We start from the raw sequence: 14,026 nt of genomic DNA, 5'->3' as shown, positions 1-14,026 counted from the left end.
GAAGCTGCTGCATAAGGACATTCTTTGTGTATCATAGGTCTGAGGAAGTAATGAACGTCTCAGGCTGAGTCTGTAAGAAGATGTAGGTCTGGTATTTTGCTGTTTTCCGAAAGACCTCCCTTCTGGCACGAAATTTGGTGCATAAATTTAGGTCTGTCTGAGATGAAGTGAATCACACACAGCACTCCCTGCGGTCCCCCTGGTCTTCCTTGGGGACTTTGTGACAGTGTTTCCTTTGTGAAATTAAAGAAGATGATTGCAGCCCCAGGAGATGGTTACAACCATTTATTACCACTTCTGGAATGATATCGGACACTTTTTATCGCCAATATGTCCCAGGTATGGAAAAAGTCCTGCACACAGTAACCTCTCCTAATTTTTATGGGTTATCTATGTTATACAGGGAGGATTTCTGTCAGTGTCACACATGCATTTACATCCCCCCAAATTCCCAAACAATATGCCATCTGGTAGTATCTAAACTCCGGCTGTTCAAAGGCAGAAACAATAAATAATAGTTTTATGTATTACAGTGTGCAGTAAGCCTTTCTCATCATGGGATGCTGTTAAGTTTCCATCTGTACTGCAGTTTGGAAATGTGTTGTGACAAGGTTCCTGGCTACATTAAGAATTTGTATTAAGAATTTTGATAGTAAGTGATGCACAGAAACCCAAGGAATAAAACTAAGGAAAAAGAAAATTCTAATTTAAATTTAGAATTTTAAAATTAAAATTCTAATGTTAATTTAAACAGAGCAGTATTTAAAGCAAAAATAAAGGAATCCTTTTTCCATAGAATAAAATTATGGTATAACCTCCTCTCCAAAGTTAAGTCATAATGAACTCTTTTGTACACCTACAGGAAAGCACTGTCTTTTCATATGCTCATGAATGTGGAAAATGGGAATCTGGAAACTTTGACAATGGTAGTAACCATCTCTATATGTATTTTTCTGCTCTGTATGAACTTGTTTAGTGCCTGCTTAGGTAAATGGGAAGATTCCTCTTGATTCCAGTGCTGTTTGACTCTTCTATACGTCATTCAAGGGCTTATTTCATCATCAGTCTGTTTCATCATCTGATATTTTTACTCTTTTGTGCGCATAGATAAAGAGATTCCTAAAGTCAGTGTTTCACCCCAGATAGTACAATTAGGTGATTCTTGGTTTTGTCTTATCACGTCCTTGAAATTAACATCTTCAGTAAGTAGTGAGGAAAAAAAAAAAAAAAAAAGAAAAAATCATCTATCTCTCTCAGTGAAAGAGGGAGATATTTTTACAAAAATTTTCTCGTCCACATGCAGTCAGCTTACTGACTGTGAGTAAGAATTATGTGAGGATTTTTTTTTAAGCATCTTCTTGTTTAATTTGCTGTTTTAACCATTTTTTTCTTCATTAGTTTTCGTCTTAACAATTTGTTTTATTTTCTTTGGTATTACATTCTTGGCCATTAGAAAGACTTTTATTCCAAAAAATTCTTTGCTTAATTTGTTTCCCATAACAACAATAATAATAGGGAAAAAATATTACTTTTAACAGCAATTTAAGGGCCAAAATTCATCCTTCGGTACTTCTACACTGTCACCCTTTCTGTGGGATTTGCACTCGCACTACAAGGCTAAAAATCTGTCCCTATGCATCACAGCTCGCCCCTCCATGTAGCTACAATAAGAAACAGTAACAAAACAGAGTTAGACCTCATTAATGTTTTAAAACTGAAGGAACAATACGGTTAATCATCTTGTAGTATTTGCACACCTATCCTTCCTTCGCATCTTCTTGTAGTGTAGCTGATGGCTGATATTTCCTTTCATCATGAGGCTTGCTAATATCTAGCTAATACAATAAGTGGATTTTTTATTTTTTTTTTAACTTGGCCTTTTATTATATCACAGATTTTGCTGTGGGAAAAAAATTGTTCTAACACTACTGTTCATTCAACCAACTCCTGTGGGAAGGGCCCTGGTGCACTCACCCATCCCTAGCACTGGTCACCTAAGAGTTATGGCACTCAGAAGGTTGGCAGAGCATTGCTGGCTCCTCTGATGTGGTCAAAGGAGAGCTTGTGTGGCCATTGGGACAGACAAGTTGTGTTGAGGGTCATTGACTGTGAGAGTGCTTTTTTTTAAATTCCTAACCTCTCAGCCTGAGCAATATACATGCACAAGAGTGCTGAGGGTATCTGGAGAGAAAGACAAGTCTTCTTTAGTTGCCCATAACTTTATGTGACATTAATGGTGAGCAAAAAAGTTCAATAGTTGCTAGTGACAATGTCAAAGAAACCCTTCAGTCTGATTATCCTAGCAATTACTGCCCTGCTAAAAAATTGGAAATCAAGCAACAAAAATAATGTATTATTAAAAGCTGGACAAATTGATCTTTCATACAAAAAGATCCAAAGCCACATAATATATGTACACAATAATAACATTAATTTTCACTTCCCTAGTTGTTTCATGCCTGTGTGTTTTTTAAGCATTAAGAGTGTTCAGTATAGATTCTGAGTCTAAATTTTTGAGGTGAAATTGCAGAAGACCTACTGGTTTTCAAAGCCATTGCCAAACTGAAAACCTAACAGCACATTGGTTTGTATTTTGATTTATTAGGAAGCAGGCTTAACTGAACTTACTGGCTGAAATCTAAATAAGTCTTGCTGGATTTCTGCTTTTCACCTGCAGAAGCAGATTTAGAGAGCTATTGCCCTCTGTAGATACTGTATACTGCCTATATAATCTTCCCAAGAAAATAATTAAATAAGAAAAGGAATTATTTATAAATGGAGAAAATTGCAGTACCAATGTACTTTGTTGTAACTGCTCCCTGCTGAAATTTGAGACAATGGTCCCAGTGAAGTTTGTGGGGCAGCTCAAAAAAACATTTCTGTATGCTATGTTTTTCTTACTGTGCTGGGATTTACTCCTAGAAGTAATGTACAGGTAAAGTGATTTGTTTGGGTTTCTATTCTTTTATTTTTACGTTATTAAGTTTATTGCTTAGAAATTGTTAAAATTTTCTATTGGTTTATTTATTACAGAAAAAAAAGAGACTGAACTGAGAGTGGAAAAATAATGATAATATTTCTTTCTTGAATAAGAAAAAGGTAAGATTTAGAGGACCATAATACCGCAGGTACTTATTTATGGCATACTAATAACTATGAGGTAATTTGTTAAGTTCCCAAATACTGGCAGCTTTTGATTTAAACCTTCACAATCTTGGCTGCCAAAATACTGACAATTTAAAATTCACAATCCTTTCCAATTAACTGAGACAACGAGTCCACTGTTTATGCCACTGTATTAACCTGTTCTGCGTTAGAGAAGAAAAGGTTACATTTCATTTTGTAGCAGCATATTAGGCTTGTATGCATTTCAGGTTCCTCAGTTTTGATTTATACTATCTCCAGTTTTGGTTTATTGCAGGGAGAGTTCATTCTTTCTCTTTTTCCTCCCACTCCATTCCCTGGGAGCTATAAATGCCCCAGTTATCCTGGTATTTTTTGGGTTTTTTTGGTCCCAGGTACCCAGCTGTGACTGAAATAATGCTCCCCATCTGTGTTCATTGTTCGCATTGCTGGTGTCTGTGCAAGTCACCAGAGCTTTCCTAATAAGGTTCAGTTTGACCTTTCAGAAGTTCTCAAATAAAGAATCTAACTGCAGTCACCAGCCTCAAAAGAGATAGACATCTCTGCCACTGCCCTTACAAACAGCTGTATGAAACAGTAAAGAATGACTGTTCCAAACCCAAAGTCAGCCCTCTGAGCTGTTCAAGAGGGCACAAACATTGGGCAGCCAGGGGCTGGCTGCTCTTCCCAGAAGGGTGGTGCACCAGATGGTGAGAGATCCTGGAGAAGGGGAGCAGACAGACTGACAGACAAAGAGACTCCACTACAGATGAAGAGAAAGTCTAGAGAGACGCCCTTTTAACTGATGGGCTGACTTTTAGGCAAGAAAGCACTGTCTGGTGGTTTGGGTGCCCACGTGTTCGAGGCGAGGGCTTCAAGCTGCACATGCTGACTTCTGGTGTGGTGACCCCTGCTTCTCCTCCTTTCTTGTGAGAGCACTGGAACCAGTGTGACAACGCAGGGAGCCAAGTGAAAGAGCTGACCCACCTGAAAAATGATCTTGCTTGCTGGTTTGCTCTAATGATTTTGGCTGGCATGGTTAGTCCTTGGACAGATCAGTTCTTTCACCTGGCTCCCCTCAGCCCCAGGAGCGTTTGTGCTGACACAGGCAGGGAAGACTCACTGCCAGGTCAGTGGGAGAAGGTGGTGGTTCTTCTGTCAGAAGCTTGCATCTAGCTGAGACTGAAACTATGGCTCACATCAACAAAATATTTCCTGTGTTCATGAAAATAAATGAAGCAAAGCTCTTTTTTTCTGTCAGGGAAACCTTCTCCTGACTGAAATCACCTATGAGATCTAGAATCTTAACAGTAGCTTGTGGTAGCGGCACGCAAAGCAATAACATGGAGACAAGAGGTCTGCAGCCAGAGCAGGGCCGAGAGAGACAGCCTGTTTATTTCTTCCATTTTTATACATTTGTGGGTCTGGTTGTGGATTGGCTTCTGGGGTTACTACCCTTCCACACCACTGGCCAGACCAGCTGTCAATTACATAATTTTCAGGCTAGAAATATGTAAACAAAAGACAGGGAGTGAAAACAAAAGGTTTGTTTATGTTCCCATGCGTGAGAAAAGCAAAAACGGCTCCTAATATTGTGCAGAAACTAAAGAAACTGACTCCATCTTATGAACAAGTAGAAGGCTTTAAAGAACTCAGAAAAACCAGGGTGACAGTAGCTTAGTTTAGAAGCAGAGAAAGTAGATACTAACCAGTTGGCTTTTATCAAAGGAAGAAGATGAGCAAGGAATTCAGTTTAATAAAGCAGATAGTGGTAGCTACCTTTCAGATGCTTAAAGACAAAGTGGAATAATTTGTGCTAATTTATGTATGATTTCAATATTATCTTATTTAATAAAGGACAAATGAACAATTATGAAAGCTAAGACAATTATCTCGAAGAAATTTCAGTTAAATATTACACATATTCTCAGAAAATATCCTGACAAGTTATAGAACTTAGTGATGGACATCTAGATATTTGAAGTGTTCATTAGAATCTGGGTATATTAAGGCTCTAAGTTTCAAATATTTTAACTAAAACAACATGCTAACTTGCAAGCAAGGTAATTATATGTGAATAAACTTGGTTCCACAGAGTGATTCAGTGAAGTAAATAGGAATTAAAAAGTTAAATTTTGCAAACAAATACTAAACCCAGTATGAACAGAGCTTATGTTACAACTGTGTGACTTTTAGTAGTTATAAGTATTAATGTGTTCTCCCCTTTTTGCAGGTTTTGCCCATAATAAATTCACTGAGCGAGACATACAGACTTCTATCCAATGCTATGAAAATTAACCAAGACACATTAACTTCAGGAAATTTTCAAAGGTACAAAAATGATATGTGTATTCAGTAATTACTTAAACCAAATAAGTCATCAGTTTTTGTGCTACATAGTTTAAGTATTATGTCAGGTCAATAATTAAGCTGTAGTAAATCCTCTGGAGGTTCTATTCTGCCAAACTTTAAAGGCTCAAGACTAACCCAAGGACCCTTCACATTTTAGTAACCCAGTAAATGATTACACAGATAGCTTTTCAATCTGAGGTTTGGAACTATTAACTTTCTAATTTTTAAGACATCCAGGAATTCTATGTTTTGTGGTTATTGAATAATAACCTGTGAAAAAGTGTATGCCTGTCTTGAGTTTACGAAAAAGAATATTTAATAGGCTTCAGTTATGTCAAGATAAAAGTGCAGTTTTCCTGCAGGGAAAGATATACATTAAGCAAAAATAATGGTTTGGAATTTTTCCTTGTTTATGTGAACATGAAGATTATGAAAACTTGAACCTAATCTCACTGTATGCAGCTGGTCATGGTAAAAAAAAAAAAACCATTATTGCAAGCTGTCTTATGTGACTCTGCCAAAGCAATTCCAATATATCTGTGGTAGTTATGTGCTTTCAAGATCTGGCTGGCTTTTAGGTGGAACTCATAGCAAGTTGTGTGGTGACCTTGTGATGTGGGAATTATGGCAATAGACTGAGTATCAAATCATACATCTCAGCTTAACAAATAAAAATATAAAGAACACATGACAGAACACAGAGCAGGAAGTTTGAAATGTTCTGAGATTCATTTTTCCTTCAGCTGTATTATTTTCTGTCACCTCATTTACATAAGTATTTCTGGTTAAACAATTTGCAAATGCATGTGATTTAATAGCAGGTATATGTGTGGCAGAGGTAAATTTGGACTTAAAATTAAGACATTGCTAGTGAAAGTCAGCTGGTATACATCAAATTTATTTCACATGCAAGTCTTTGTATAGAATTTTCTTGGAACCAGTTATTCTCTGACATGTTAGCTCATAGGTTATTTTAATTACAAAATATCTGAATTTCCAGATCTTCAGATAATATTTCATAATTACTAGAATTAACATAAGATTATTCAGTCTGCTTTATTTTCCCTCCAGATGTGTGGCTGCATAATGGTCCTATATAAAGCAGATATTATTTTCTTGCATGAATCATATCAGAATATCCAGGCTGTCCTATACCAGTGATCCAGTAATTAACTTAATTTCCATCTTAATTTTCCCTCCCAGCTTTATCTAAGTTTTTACTATGTTTATCTAAAGATTTATCTATCATTTTCTTAGGTTGCTCTTGAAGAGGTTAACCAGACCAAGGCCAGGAAAATGCATGCCACAGATTTCCACAGAAGTGGAAGTTATGAAATAATATTATATAGATGAGTGCTCTTGATTTTGATGAAGAGAATGGGTCAAATTATTATTTACCATACCTTTCAGTCCTACTCAATGAAATGACAAGTGATCATTTTGGTCATGTTTCCAGTCTACCAAAGGCAGGAAGCCCAAATAATCTTAAGAGAGATGTTATATTGGATGAATTCCAAGCAATTTTCGCAGATCTGAAGGTTAATTTTTATTTTTTAAAGCTTGAACATTGTTTATCTAATGTGAAATTTCAGTGGTTCACTCTTCATTAACTACATCATCTGCTGTTCTAGAAAGGTTTTATAAGAAAAGTTTATAAACATACCTTTTCTCTACAGATTGAGGGTCATAGTGTCTCATACAATAAACCTATAACTTTGAATGTACATAAATGTAATTCATATTGAATTCATATTCAAGTACTAGGAATGCCTCTAGAATATTTATTATGAAGTAAAGTGTTATCACTTGCACCATGGATAAAATAGTTGGAAAGTTTCAAGAAAAATGCAAAGGCAACTTTTTGACCTGAAGCTTAAAAATCATGTCTCTTATGTATATAATCTATTAATGACACTCTCAGTGCAAAGACTTTCCTGGCACATTATCCACTGACATTCCAGGAGCCAACTTCAGTTAAGCTGAATTCAACTGAACCCTCGGGGTCAGATTTTTTAGAAATGTAGTTTCATTACTGCCGACACGTGTATCCCAGTCCCAGTTCCCAATACATATATAGAGTTCCCAGTTTATTTTTGGGAAGTGAAAGAGCTTGAAAAACCCATTTCAGTCCATGTGAAATTAGCATGATCTTGGAATGGGAGCTGGAGAGGCTTGCAAGTTACAGGACTTAAGAGAGAGTCTGCATGGAGTATGGGGCTGACCAGCAGTGTCTTCCAGAGAAACATGGGTGGATGGTCAGATGGGTGTCATAACATCTGGAAAAATCTCAACAGCCAGTAGTTTGCTAAGTGAGGCTAGGAGAGGCTGGGAGGCTGAGGAAGAGACACAGAGAGCATTAGAACATGTAACATTTTCTTGCAGTTCACTGCATCACCCTTCATTTTACCGTGTGAACACTGAGGGCCCATCAGCAAGGTATTGCTGAGAGTCCTGCTTGCAGGTGTACAGCAGAGCTACAGTGTTTTTGTAGGGTTCCTTTTTCTGTGCTGTAATATTTTGTTATTATTTGTCTACACAGGGTACAGCTAAGTTGTGCTGAATCTGCAATCAGCTTTTCTTTAGCCAGAATCTTGTCAAATGTATTCATCTCCTTGTCTGGAGACTTTTTCTTTCTCTCCTGCTAAAAGGTCACAAGGAAATACCTATCAAAAATAGGGAGGTTCTTTAGGAAAAGTCCTCTAACACAGAGGTGCACCTCTGTATTGCATACCTATACAAGTTCAGACGTGCACCCACAGAAAGATTATCTGCCAACAAACATGACAAGAAGCTAGTCACTTCTGCATACCCCCTGTGTGATCTCTACCATCAATGACCTTAGTTCTCTGAGTAGCATATTCCACTTTTGCCAACAAAACTGATTCTTCTTCCTCTCACGTTGTCAAGTTTCTCAGTTAGAAAAAGTGGATTATGTAGAAGGGGATTATTATCTGAAAGATAAGGGGGGATGTCCCCCTAAATGCATGAGGGCAAATGATTTCGAACTACAAAACTTGTAGCTGATAAAATGAGATGTTAGAAAAATACATAAATTTGTCCTCCCTTCTTTTCCTCTCCTTTTTATGACTCTCTTGCCTACATCCCATTTCTGTTCTGACCTGGTAAACAAGAGCCTTTTCCATGTGGTTTTCTTTCCCATCACACCCTCACACATAAGCCTTTCCCATGTTTCTCTATATACACTGTTGATTAAGATCAAGAGGGAGTTTTTTTTACAGACTGTCAATACAGTAGAAAGTCTGTGATCTTGGAGTTTTCCCTTTAGAAGCTGTGAAAATAAAGATTCTTGGCTTCATTTTTAGTATATCTGTAACCTACCACATGTCACTTAACTTGTTTGCCTTTGTGGCTGCTCATCCCTATTAAATTAGTTCACACCAGTAGAGATGCAAAGAGAAAGGATGAGGTTTTTCTCCTTCGTTTCCTCCTGCTACTTAGTGGGAAGGGGTTCTCAGCTGCTGATTATGTTGCTTCGTTGGTTTTCTTACTGGCGTGTTTCTCTGCACCGCATGCCTTAATGAGGAACAGGCGGTCAGCAGTTTGCTGGGCAGTGTGCTTGGTGCGCTCAGGAACAGAGACACGGGCAAGACTAAAAGAGATCCAAACAGCTTCCTTCCCAACCTGCACCAAAATGAAGGCAGGAACTTCTTTCTAAGTTTGCTCTTAGGATTTCAAGATCAAGCTTGCTTGGTCAAATTTCTAGTCTCTGGAAGTATTTACGGACCTTTTCCTACATTTAGGTGGTGATTTTCCTCCTGTAAGAGCCAAGTCACTTCCTTCCTGTTGTGTATCAGTCATTACTTACTGGAGAAATACAAGCATGCAAGGGCACCAAAATAAGACATGCATAGTCTGATAAAAATATTCCTAATATTTCAGGTAAGAAATGTGGTGGATTTTGTAGAAGAATTGTATGTGTCATTATTTCCTCTGCCTCCTCCCAAATATTTTCCATCAGATGAACATTTAAGAAGAACTGTGATTTTTTTCAGCCATACACTTCTTGTTACTTGCCAGTAACTTGATCCAGAAGTATCTCAAAATTTTTCTTGCAAAAATGCAAAGTAGCTCTATAAAAGAATTTGGATTTTAATTATTATAGAATCATAGTCATAGAATGGTTTGGGTTGGATGACAAAGATCATCTAGATCCAAATCCCAACATGGGGCTGGGGCACCTTCCACTTGACCAGGTTGCTCAGTGCTACATCCAGGCTGGCCTTGAACTCTTCCAGAAATAGGGTATCCACAGCTTCTCTGGGTGACCAGTTCCAGTGCCTCATCACCCTCATGGAGAAGAATTTCTTCCCAATATTTAATCTAAATTGGTCCTTTTGTCCCCCTTGTCCTATCCCTACCTATCCTTGTAAAATATCCTGCTCATGCTCTTCAGTGCTGAAAGACTGCCCTAAGGTCTCCCTGGAGCATTTTCTTCCCCAGGTTGAACAACCCCAAGGGTCTCAGCCTGTCTTCAGAGGGGAGGTGCTCCAGCCCTCATCTTAATGGTCCTCCTGTGGATTCAACAGTTCCGTGTCCATCTTGTGTTGAGAACACCAAGAGCTGGATGTGGCACTCCAAGTGGGGTCTCACAAGAGTGGAGTAGAGGGGTAAAATCACCTCCCTCGAGATGCTGGCCACTCTCTTTTTGATGCAGCCCACTGTACAGTTGGCTTTCTGGGCTCCAAGCGCACATTCTTAGATTATGCTGAACTTCTTGTCAACCAACACACCAAGCCTTTACCTCAGGGCTGCTCTCAATCCTTTTTCTGTCCAACCCATATTTGTGTTCGATCCACATGCAGGACCTTGCACTTGGCCTTGTTGATCTTCATGAGGTTCACATGAGGACTAGATCACATTATATAGTCTGGGAAAGGAAGAAAAGAATATCAGAAAGGAAACTCTTGTGTGACTTTACATATTAAGGCCAAAATGAAAGAAGAAAAATGTTAAAGCAAAACCATGCAAACAGGCAGAACTGCCTAATGCCACATAAGTGGTGAGATAAAGAAATATTAAAACTGTAAATGCTCTTTGAGTGAGGTATATGGGTAAGCCTGACATTTCTTCACAGAGGACTTTTTTGGACATCCAGAAAAAAATTATATATCTGCAACTGCTTAAATCTACTTGTAGTGAGAAAAGTATTGGGACATGTGTTTATATAAGTATATGTGCTATTGACATAGCAGCGAAGCAGCTTACTGACACAGGGCCAAGAAACACTAATGGTAAAACTTTCCAGTATTTGTTGTTGCCTTGCTGTTTTACAGCTATAAGACAACATTTCTTATTGTTGCCTCAAGTTGTGATTTTTTTTGTACTGCCTCCTCAATCTGTTCCCAGAAGAAAGAAGAAAATGGCTTATTATCTGTGTCACATGTAGTAGGAGTAGGTTTGTGTCTTTTCAGAAGTCAGTAGAACAGTAGATTAGATGAGGTACAAGTGAAATGCTGGTTCTCATTTAAAGAACAGATTACTTCTGGGGAAGAATTCAACCATGTTTCACACTTTATTCCTCATGTGGAAGAAAAATTCATTGGTTTCCAGCCAGTTTTGTGGTTCCTAATATATAGGAGTGTGTACAGAGGAGACAGAGGTGTATGTACAAGACTCTCTCAGTAAGATATCATCCCCTTCTCAGCTTCTTTGGTGCTACATTGCAGTGAGAAAACTAGTGTCCCAGTTAGTTGGATAAGCTGGTATTTAGAGGAATTTAGAAATCTCACTCTGGGCAAGACCTCCTGTGTGACAGTGCTACAGCCAATGCCACAGGGAAAACATTGCTTCATCACCTCACAGGACAGATACATCTAAGATTGTGAAGTGCTTGGGATGTGAAGTGCAGTAGTGGGATGTTCATAAATGCCACAGAGAAATCCCAGGCTTCGTGGCTCAACAGCCACATATCACACAGGGAGCATATTTGTCTCCAGGAATGGATCCTGGAAGCTGCAGGCAACAGCAGTTCCCACTGAAGACGTTCTCAGACCCCTCAGTGATCAGAGATTCTATGGGATTTTGAAATCCTGTGAATTGTAAGTTAAGATGACTAAGGCAATAAAATATAAACACTGATTAACAAAGCAGGTCTTTATAGCCACTAAATTTATATTTATAGATAGCCAGAGACATGACTGAGTGACAGTGTTCAACCATGCAACAAATTGAAAGCAAATAAAGATATGATGACACAGTAATTGTAACTGAAATGAAAACATTCTATACCAGCATTTTTAGATTCTTATACACACATTAAATTTTTCTTTTAGGTAGCAGGCCTTCCCCACTTTGTAGTTTAAAAGGTACCAAATTAAATCATCATGTACATTGTGTGTTCCTGAATATTTAAAACTCTGCATAACTATTGAAATAATCCAGAATGTCGTAAGACAACAAAAGAAAACATATTTTCCATGAAAACTTAGACTTGGAATTTCAGTTGTGATTTGGATAAATTCATAAATATCCCCCTGTTTGCACAACCTAATGCTTAAAATTCCAGAAGGATTATAATCTGTCATGTTTAGAACATAGTATATGTATTTTATGCCTCAAAGTACTCATTAGGACCATGATGAATTTTTAACCATATAAAACAAGATACACGTTTTAAGAATATTTTGGGGTGGAAGCCCCTTCTATCTAGTACCAACTGCTATTTTACCAACTTCAGAACGCATGGTCTGATTCTCAGGTGCATGGAAATTTTCTGAAATTGAGAAAAGCTTCTGTTGAGACTTTTCTTCCAATGTGAATATTGGAATATTGTATCACACACAAAACATAGGCTGGGATTAAAATAAAGAGAGGTTAAGGTGACACTATTACTAGACAGGTTACATTAGACATATTTCTGTAGAAAAAGTCTTCTGCCTCCAAACTTTAGATGTGCTATACAGAGTTACTCATTAGACTATCACCATTATAACAGCTGAACAAGACATCTATCTTTGGAGGACCTCTCTTCTGGTTTTCTTCTTGCTTTAGCTCTAAATTTGCTATTCATTAAGTAAATATTTCTGATTAAGAAAACATCACTTTGTAAATTGAATTTTTGGTGTAGGATAATAGTTAATGTGCATTCTCGATCAGTATATTGAATAGCAGCAAAGTAGTTCTATAGATCAGTTTTAAAATGCAAACTTGAAATAGGTGCACTTTCTGTCTCAAAAACAGCATAAGAGATTCCTGGCTCTAGTGTTTCACTGACTGGTTTTTGTTTTTATTCTTCTTTTTGTAGACAGCTCCTTTCTGAAAGCATAAATATAGTAAAACATTTTCATGTTGCACTGTTACTTCACTGTAAGAATACAAGAGGGATCATTTCACCCATCATTGAAATGCAGCCATTTTAGTGATGTGTAATTTTATGGATGCTAGCAAATTAACAAGGGGTTAATGAGCAGTAGAACAATATATGTTGTTAAAACTGCAGAGAAAACTCAGAAACTATTTCAATAAAGAGAGATGTTTGACCTGCGTCAAGCTATAAAAGAAAATTTGTGATTCTCCTAAGTCCACAAGCCCTAGATTAATGTTGGTGTCAAACTGACTCTGTGTTGAGCTCATTTGATGTACCTCTGGGCTATAAGATGTTACTTTGCCAGCAGCAAAGGTCACATGTTTTCAGGTATTGACAGTGCAAGTAACGACAAGTTATTTCTGTGTTTGAGTGGATCAGGGTCTTTTTAGCTTTCATTCAATGAATTTGGCAAAGTGTAGCCTCTGCCCAAGAGGGCCCTGTGCCTTTGAGCATACAGCTGAGGGAATTATTAAACCTCCAGCTCTGAAATCTATAGTTTCATTTAGTTTAGACCTCCCAAAGGAATGTTTATGCCCTTAGCTAAATAGCAAATAATTTTTACATGGGTGGAACATTCCTTCTCTATCAGAAAAAGAAAGAATCACTTATATATTTAGCCCTAAGAACATTTTTTCTTAAGTATGTTTAGGTATGATAGGTCAAACTAGACTTAAAATTACAGTTATAAAAAACAACAGCTTTTGTGAAACTTTGCAAGCACCAGTCTTAAGGAAGGAAGCCTGATCAAATAGCTGAAACTCAGGAGCAGAGCTGAAGTGTTGCTTTCCTGGCTCCTTCCTGGGTTGTTGAGTGACAAAATAAGTCGTGTAACAATACCAAGATTTACACAATGTTGTGAGTCATCTCAAACAGGTAATCAGAAAATACATTAGGCCACTCAGATGGGAGCCCGAAACGTCCCAAATAGTCACAGAGTACACATGACTTCTCCCGAGCATTGCAGTGGTGAAGAGTGCTTTGAGAAGTTTTGTTCTCTTTGAGAAAGATTTTGTTCTCTAAAGCAAAAGGGAATAAAGGGAGTTTAGGTTAGAATGCTCTGGGAACAGAATTTGCTGAGTATTATCTGACACCTACAATCTGTGGGGTAGGTTTTTTTCCTCCCAGCATGAGACCTGAGCAAGGGGAAGTGATAACAGCTTATAGTGGAAGACAAGGGGATGGTTCCCCCCCAGATAGCTATAGCTGTCTCTTGCACAAACACAG

At 37.8% G+C, this 14,026-nt stretch overlaps 1 protein-coding gene across 8 annotated transcripts in view; it reads left to right on the top strand.

Moving 5' to 3' along the window:
* SULF1 (sulfatase 1) overlaps window positions 1-14,026 on the top strand; it is a 147,750-nt gene that overhangs the window by 43,570 nt on the left and 90,154 nt on the right. For 6 of the 8 annotated variants that reach the window (XM_058422602.1, XM_058422592.1, XM_040082051.1 and 3 more), the window contains exons 4-5: window positions 3,034-3,099; window positions 5,357-5,454. The exons of the other annotated variants lie outside the window; for them this stretch is intronic. The gene's annotated coding sequence lies outside the window, so the exon portion shown is untranslated. The remainder of the gene's footprint in view (window positions 1-3,033; window positions 3,100-5,356; window positions 5,455-14,026) is intronic. 8 annotated transcript variants of the gene reach the window in all.

This window comes from Hirundo rustica, chromosome 1, assembly GCF_015227805.2.
Source record: "Hirundo rustica isolate bHirRus1 chromosome 1, bHirRus1.pri.v3, whole genome shotgun sequence".
NCBI classification, from domain to species: Eukaryota; Metazoa; Chordata; class Aves; order Passeriformes; family Hirundinidae; genus Hirundo; species Hirundo rustica.
Note: the sequence above shows the minus strand (reverse complement) of the source record. Positions and strands in the feature narration are given on the sequence as shown.